This window comes from Octodon degus, unplaced genomic scaffold (assembly GCF_000260255.1).
Source record: "Octodon degus isolate 3935 unplaced genomic scaffold, OctDeg1.0 scaffold00080, whole genome shotgun sequence".
Lineage (NCBI taxonomy): Eukaryota > Metazoa > Chordata > Mammalia > Rodentia > Octodontidae > Octodon > Octodon degus.
Window position 1 is genome coordinate 8,010,616 of NW_004524656.1, and position 7,603 is coordinate 8,018,218.

Here is a 7,603-nt window from a genome sequence, read left to right on the forward strand (position 1 = left end):
AACTATTGAAACTTGTTCTTGCACCACTTAGAACCTGCTCCCACCGTGAGGAACTGAGATTGTACTTCCACAGTCAGAACGTATTCCCCATGTTTAAATCTTTCTGCCAAAGTCCTAACTTTACTTCCTTTACTTACACCGCAGTCATAAAAAAGTGTTGTTCCTTCCTCTTCTCCGCACAGAGCCAAAGGGACCACAGCGAAAAAGGACGATAAGGCTCACTGGTTCACCCACCACAGGCTGTACAGAGTGAAGTCAAAAATGTCATTTGTAGCTCCTTAACACAAAGAACTTCCAATCAATCTGGTTGACTTCAGTTGTCATCAAAATGCTCATCTCTTTCCCCTTAATGTGAATTCCCAGCTGATAAGAACAACTAATAAAATAAAGGATACTGTTATTTTAATGAATGGGCTTATCCTCACATAGATAAAAGCTTGTATTGTATCAGGCTGCTCCATAGGCTTGTACTCAGAAATGCAAACTTATTTATTAAACATTCTCAGGTAAATGTCTTCAAGAAAGTGAATCTTGGAGCCGGGGAGATGGCTCAGTGAAATAAGCGCTTCCCTGGCAAGTGCAAGGGCCTGAGTTCAATCCCCGGTTCTGCAAAAAAAAAAAAAAAAAGAAAGAAAGAAAGAAGAAAGAAAGTGAATCTTTTTTTCTTTTTTCTTTTTTTTCTCCTTTTTGTACAGGGACTCAAACTCAGAACCTTAGGGCTGGAGAGATAACTCAGTGGCATAAGTGCCTGCCTGGCATAAGGTCCCAAGTTCTATTCCGCAGTACTGGGGGAAGAGAAAAAAAAAAAACGCCTTATGCCTGGGAGCCGGGGAGGTGGACTCAGTAGAATAAGTGCTTCCCTGGCAAGTGCAAGGGCCTGAGTTCAATCCCTGGTTCCACCAAAAAAAAAAAAAAAAAAGAACCTTATGATTGCCAGGCAAGCACTGTACCAATGAGCTACATCCCTGGCCCTTAGAAAGTAAGCCTTTCAGGGAAGGGTTAATGACGTATCAGCTGACATACTAGTAATAGGAGCAGTCAGTGAGCGAGATTTCACTCATTGTAGATTGGCTTCTAGAGTTACGGATAAACATTTAGAGATGATTCTTTTTTTTTTTTTGTATTTTAGGGAAGGGTCTACAGGGTGTTCAGGGTCTCATTACTAGATCAGACTCTTAGTGATCCACCTGTTTACAGCCTCCCAAGAGCTGGGATTACAGGTATGTGTCACCACGCCCAGTCTCAATTGCGATCTCAGCACACCCCGGGGACAGGGCCGGCATGGCAGGCCCAAGGATCGAACTCCTGGCCCCTGAGCCTGCTTGCAGGCACTTTAATCCGCTGAGCTATTTGGTGGGTCCTAGATCAGTCTTTACTCATATTGATGCTCACTTTATGCTTTCCTGTACATACTTACCTACCCTGTCTTTGTGAGAAGTCTACCTTACGTGACTCGGTTGATTTCAGTTTGTAGTTGTATTTATTGCCCTAATCTCAGAAATCTGGATAAGATAAAAGGAGTAGAAAGAGGCTGCTCTTGGTGCTTGTGGTGTCTTCCACTGCCACGAACTACCATCCTTCTGCTATGTGTCATTCTTATCTTGAGTCAGCTGATTACAGACTGTACAAATGGTGAGCTAAATAAACCTTCCCTCCACTAACCTTAGGTGTTGGGTATCTTGCCTCAGCAATAAGAGAAAAGCAACTAAGACGTAATTTGGTATGAGGGACATGGGGCCACTGCTGTGACTACATGTGACCCCGTGGTTTAGGAGCCTTTGGGAATGGTATATAGGAAGAGTTTGGAAAGGCTCAGAAATGCTGGCTGAAAAAGTGCTGGAGTGCCTTAGGCTGATCCGTATGGGAAAGTCTGGTCAGAGCTCAGACCAGAAGGCTGATAGAAATCCTACCAGTAAAGACCAGGGTCTGCAGGTCTCTGCTGAGAAGAAGGATTGCATTGGTTGTTGAAGCCAGATGATATGTGTCATAGATTGGCAGAAAGTTTATCTGTATTTTGCTTATGTCCAGAGACTTTACTTGAGACTGCAAAGATCAGAAGGAGTCTTGTATTCTTCTTTTGGAAGATGGTGAGCTAATTAATCTGGCAAAAGAAATTTCAAGACAGTCTAATGTTGAAGTTGTGGCATGGCTGCTGTTGGGGCTTTTAGCCAAATTTATGCTGAGAATCAAGAGTATAAAGGCCCAGTGGAATGATTTAAAATATTTTGAATCTGGCCAGAAAGGAAGTTCCAGTAAAGCTGTAGACTGAAAAGACAGAGCAGGGGAGATTTAACTACGGAAAAGGAGGGTCAGGGAGGTAGCTGAGAGGCATAGCCTCCTGCATGAAAAGGAACATGAGAATAGAAAAGAAGACATGAGGAGGTCACAGGAATCAGCACGACTCTCTACCCATTTGCAGCCTCAAGATTGCAAAAGTGAAGGACTACTTTGAGAAGAACATCCCAAAGCACTATGTTCCAGAATAGCGGCAGCGTAGAAAATTTCTTCTTCAGAACTGAATTCAGAGTGTTCAGTGATCCCAGCACTCAGTCCCAACACCCAAGTGGGAAAGAAGCTGACTACTACTGCTGACAGCAGGCCTTGGCATCATCCACATAGCGCTTGTTTTTTAGGTACATGCAGAATGCAAGAGTTATGGAGCCATAGGGCTGGCCAAATAGCTCAGCATATTTAAAGCACCTGCTTAGGTAGACACAGGGGCCAGGAGTTCAATCCCTGGGCCTGCTGTGCTGCCCCTGCTCCCCAGGACATGCTGAGATGGCAAATGGACTGGGTGTGGTGGTGCCCACCTGTAATCCCAGCTCTTGGGAGGCTATAAACAGGTGGATCACTACAAGTCCGATCTAGTAGTAAGACCCTAGAATACCCTGTAGAACCCTTCCCTAAAATTAAAATAAAAAATGAAAGAGTTACGGAGGCAGGAAGGCTTCCATTCAGATTTCAGAAGGCCTGGAAGGCCAGGAGGTGTATCCCTGACAGGGCAGTGTGTGAAGCTTTGAGTGTGAAGCCAAAGGTGCAGTGGAGACCCCAGAAATTTGGAGAAGCCAGGAACATGGATTCTCTGAGGAAAACTGCAAGGAGGGAAAAAAGCTAGCCCCATAGAAAAGCCATGGGAGCTACAATCAAAAGTCCAGATGATACGCGTTATAGCTTGGCAGAAAATTTGTCTGCATTTTGCTCATGTCCAGAGACTTTACCTGAGACTGTAAAGGACAAGAAGTGGCTTGTATTCTCCTTTTGGAGGACAGTGGACTAGTCAGTCTGGCAAAAGAAACCTCAAAATAGTCTAATGTTGAAGTGACAGCAGGGGACAGCAGGTGGAGGCACCCAAGCCCTGGGAGTTCATATCTTGCCACAGCTTGCCTCAGATGAGGCATGTGCAACTACAATGTTTGACTTGCTGGATTAGGATTTGCTTTGGGATTCTTTTGTATCCCTTGTTTATAACTTTTGGAATAAAAATATCTATCTTGTGACATTGAATGTTGGAAGTGTTTAACTTTCTTGTTATTTGTACAGGGGCTCATAGCTAAGAGTTTGACTTACTTCTCAGAGGAGAGTTGGGACTTGGACTTTTCAGCAACACTAAAACTGTTAGGACTTTGGCAACTCTTCCAGATGGACTAAATGCCTTTTGCACAAAGGGATGTGTATGAGTCTTTTGGGGGGCAAGTGGCAAAATGTCATGGTTTGTGTCTAGATGTTCCCCCAAAGCCTCATGTAGTCCTAGGGTTTTTTGAAGGTGAATGAATCTAGAGACTGTGACTAATTCAAAATCCAATCCTAGGGCTGGCCAGATAACTCAGTGGACTAAAGCGCCTGCTTAGGCAGAGTGCAGTGGCCAGGGTTTGATCCCTGGCATGCCATGCTGGCCCTGCCCCAGGGGTGCGCTGAGCCAGTGATTGGGACTGGGCATAGTAGCGTGTGCTTGTAACCCCAGTGCTTGGGAGGCTGAAAACAGGAGGATGACTATGAGTCTGACCTGTGTACTGAGACCCTGTAGACCCTGTACTAAATACTTTTTTTTTTTTTTAATCCAGTGCTAGGTTTAAGGGTGTGAGTGCTACACCTGCCCTTGGGGGGCATCCTGCATACAATAGACAGAACAAAGAGGTTTGCCTCTCTGCTCCTCCTCCTCTCTTGCTGCTCTTGGTATCCTCTGCTGCTGTGAAGAGTTGCCCCTCTTTGGAGCCAGGTGACAATGGCCTAAAACCTCCACAAACTGTAAACTAAAGAAGTCTTTACTGGCCAGGGAGATGGCTCAGTAGAATAAGCGCTTGTCTGGCAAGCGCAAGGGCCTAAATCCAAAAGAAAAGAAAGAAAAGAAAACAAAACGATAAAAAATAAATAAGCCTTTCCTTTTTAAATTTTGGATGTGGGTTATTTTGTCTTAGTAATAAGGGAAATACTTAAGACAACAAGAGAGACAAATTTTCCCCTAATCTAGGTTAGAAATTCCACTGCTAGAATTTTTCTTCTCTTTTTACACTGTTTATATGGTATATAAAAAAAATCCACATAAAAAAGAAAAACACTTGTTACTCTTTCCCCTTTTAAAAAAGTATATAAGGTTGTAAAATGTACCTTCTACATGCTCAATCCAGCTTATTTAAAAATTATGAACTGCTTGTCCAGCTCCCTTTTCTGATTTGTCTTCCTCTATAATACATTCACATCTGAAAAGCTGTTTGTTCTTCACTATCTGTCCTTCACTGTCTGTCTCTCTGCACTGGGTAAGCTCCATAAGGACAGAGATTTTGTCTGATTTATTTATTTATTTATTTATGGAAGGGTCTACAGGGTGTTCAGGGTCTCACTACTAGATCGGACTCATAATGATCCATCTGTTTACAGCCCCCAAGACCTGGGATTACAAGCACATGCCACCAAGCCCAGTCTCAGTCACCTGTCTCAGTGCGCCCCAGGGATGGAGCCAGCACAGCAGGCTTGGGGATCGGACCCCTGGCTCCTGCTCCTGCTTGCAGGCTTTAATCTGCTGAGCTATTTGGCCAGCCCTGTTTTATTTATTGATGTATCCTTAGTGCCCCAAATAGCCCTCTGTATGCAGTCACCGGGTAGATAACTTCAGCAAAGAAAGAAACGAGTCCTCTGTTTCAGAGGAAGCCACTGTTGGCATGTTGGTGTCTATCTTCTGGATTTGTTTATATTTATGCAGATAAAAAAATATTACTATATACATATATAAGCACAAATACATATTGAAAAATTTCTACACAAATGAAATCGTAGGCCCCACCCCCAGGGACAGTGATTGAGACTGGGCGTGGCAGCAAGTGCCTGTAATCTCAGCACTTAGGAGGCTGAAAATAGGAGGATCATTATGAGTCAGATCTGTGTAGTAAGACCCTGCAGACCCTGTACTAAAGACATAAAGAAAAGAAATGAGTTTATAATGTACTTTCTCAATTTAACATGTTATAAATGATTTCCAAAGTCATTTCATAAGAAGCTATGCCATTGTGCTTTTGTTTTTGTTTTCTCTTTTTGTGCTTGCCCAGCAGGTACTGGTGCCACTGAGCTCTCTCCCCTACACCGTTGTTTGTTTTTTTTTGTTTTTTGGGTTTTTTTTGGTTTTTTTTTTTGGCGGAACCGGGAATTGAACTCAGGCCCTTGAGCTTGCCAGGGAAGCACTTATTCTACTGAGCCATCTCTCCGGCCCCTACACCGTTGTTTTTTAATGGTTATTTAGGATATCATTGAATAAATGACAAATGTCTTGGTGTCCTATCTCTGGTCATTTACTTGGTTTCTTAGTTTGCTTGCTTGTTTGTTTGTTTGTTTTTGATACAAGGTCTTGCTAATATAGTACATTTTGGCCTTGAACTAGAGACACAGTCTAGGCTGGTTTGGAATTCATGATCTTCCTGCTTCAAACTTCTAAATCCTGGATTACAGGCATGAGCCACCAAGCCCAGCTATTTCAAAAAAAATTTTTTTTCTTCTGTAGCAGGAATTGAACTCAGGACCTTGTGCTTTCCAGGCAGGCTCTGTGCCACTGAACTACAACCCCAACCCCCAAATTTTTGATATTGTACACACTACTGACATTTTGTTATTTGTGTCACTGGATCCTAGGTGTGACAATGCTCACAGAGTTTACATTTTTATATTTTAATAGGTGTTGCCCAATTATTCTTTTTTTCTTTTTAAAAATTTTTGTTTATTAAATTTGTTGGAATAATTCAAATTACTCTTCAAAAGATAGACTAATGTGCACTCCAACCAATACCTTCATCAACACCAACATATGACCTATCAGAGAGGGAGGGATGGAAAGATGGAAGGGAAAGAGGGAAGAATGTGGTACTTAAAATACCTTTTTAATTTATATCTTTTCACTGTTAATAAGGTTGAACTAATAGAGTTGAACTTTTTCATATGTTTGTTGGACATTTGAATTTCTTCTATGAATTGCCTTTTGTATTCACTGTTCACTTATCACATTGTTTGAGGGTTTTTATTGATATGCAGAAGCTCTTTGTGTATTGGAGCCATCTGTACTGAATGCCATCTGTGCGCATGTCTATACACAATTCTTTTTCTTTTTGTTTGTTTTTTAGTAAGGGTCTACTGGATCTACAGGGTCTCGCTATGCAGATCGGACTTGTAGTGATCCGCCTATTTACAGCCTCCCAAGAGCTGGGATTACAGGTGGGTGCCACCACATCCAGCCTCACAATTCTGATATATACATGGATCTCTTGGTTTTCATTTCTTCCAGTCCCTCTCCCCCTCCCCTCCCTCTCTCGCTGTCTCCCTCCAGCTCCTCTCCCCTCTCCCCTTTGGCATGGGGGATCTAATCTGGGGCCTTACACATGCTGAGTGCTGGCTCCACCATTAGGCCACATGCCCAGACTTTGGTTATCCTAGTTAAGAAATTTCCTCTTAGTTGACTGTGTTTGTTTAGTTTTCTTTGTGGTTCTAGGAATTGAACCTAAGGGAGCTCTTACCACTGAGCTATATCTGCAGTCATTTTGATCTTTTATTTTGAGACAGGGTCTCACTAAATTGACTGGGCTGGCCTAGAATTTATAGTCCTCCTTGTCAGCCACTTGCATAGCAGAGATTACAGGCCTGTGTCAATGGTGACATGACCTCCCCTTCCCCTTACTCTTTTTTTTTTTTATCAGAATGATTACTAAATTTTGTCAAGGGCTTTCCATGTCTGATAAATAATATGATAACATAATCATGCAACTTTTCTCTATTAAGCAATTAGATGTCTACAGCTTTTTGTTTCATGCTCTTATCAATTAAGATGCTGGTGCTTCTTGGAATAACACTTCAGAGCTCTCAGCAGCCATTTAGCCTCATTTTGACAGTGCAGGAATCGGAGGTCCTGAGGATTCCTGGCAAGAGAGCATCAAAGGCAAAGATGTTGCCAGCGAAGACCTGGCTGGCCCTTAGACAGCCAACGCCGGTGAAAACAGCGACGGCACGTGCTCCTGTTGGACCTGCGTGTGTACTTAGCTGCCTAGAGTACCCTTCCATCGCTTTAATCTTGCTCCCCCAGTCTCTATCTTTGGAAATATTACTCATTTTTAAGCTGGGATTAAAAACC